General features: G+C 51.4%; 1 pseudogene; it reads left to right on the top strand.

Annotated features, from left to right (window-relative positions):
- The first annotated feature begins 420 nt into the window (after positions 1–420).
- LOC114009601 (uncharacterized) lies at positions 421–537 on the top strand (annotated as a pseudogene).
- Positions 538–860: the final 323 nt, after the last annotated feature.

Here is an 860-nt window from a genome sequence, read left to right as displayed (position 1 = left end):
TTCTCCACCCTGCTCTGTGCTCAGGAGGCGAACATTGAGGCCACTTCAATGTGCCCCTCACCTTGTCATCCTGCCCGTTGAATGGACGAGCCCAGCAGAATGTTGGACACAGGGTGGCTGAGGCTGAGGTGAATCCCCTCTCGGCTTCATGCTGGACCTGCCCATGTCCTTCTCCCAGGGCTCACTCAGCCTCTCACTGTGGCCATCCCTACATGACCTGTCCTCCCATTTCTAGTGTCTGGCCCCTCCTGTGGACCCCAGCTGGCCTAGGGACAAAACTCCTGTGGGGAGCTGCACCTGCCCTTCCTCATCCCTCACACTCAGCCCCTCTGTAAATAAGCCCTCCCGGAATTATCCTCTGTCTCCTGTTGGGACATTACCTGACAGCTACTATTGGGTTTTGGAAAAGTCATGACTTTTAGCTTTGCGCAGTGGCAGTATCATAGCCAATGAGGTTTATCCGAGGCGCGATTATTGCTAATTGAAAAGTCATGACATTTTTTTTTTGAGAGGTTTTTGCTAAAGGGCACGTATGTTTGCCAGAAAGACAGAGATAGAGAGACAGAAAGTGAGAAATCACCCCTCAGGGGGGATGGTCACGCCACAATCCCTTCTTCTCCATTCTCCTCTCAGGATCTTGGGCACACACCCACACGCACCCGGTATGATTTTAAGCCACTGGGTCCGGGACTTGAACCGCGGTCAACTACATGGTAATCCAGCAACATAGCCATTATGCTAACTGCTGGTCCCATGACATATTGTTTTTCAAAGAGAGATTTTTGCTATAGGGCACATGCACCCACTGGAGAGACAGAGAGAGAGACAAAGAGACAGAAGGTGAGAAATCACCACCCCCT

This window comes from Tupaia chinensis, unplaced genomic scaffold, assembly GCF_000334495.1.
Source record: "Tupaia chinensis unplaced genomic scaffold, TupChi_1.0 Scaffold000570_1, whole genome shotgun sequence".
Classification (NCBI taxonomy): Eukaryota; Metazoa; Chordata; class Mammalia; order Scandentia; family Tupaiidae; genus Tupaia; species Tupaia belangeri.
The sequence above is the reverse complement of the archived record's forward strand: the minus strand, read 5'-3'. Positions and strand labels throughout refer to the sequence as shown.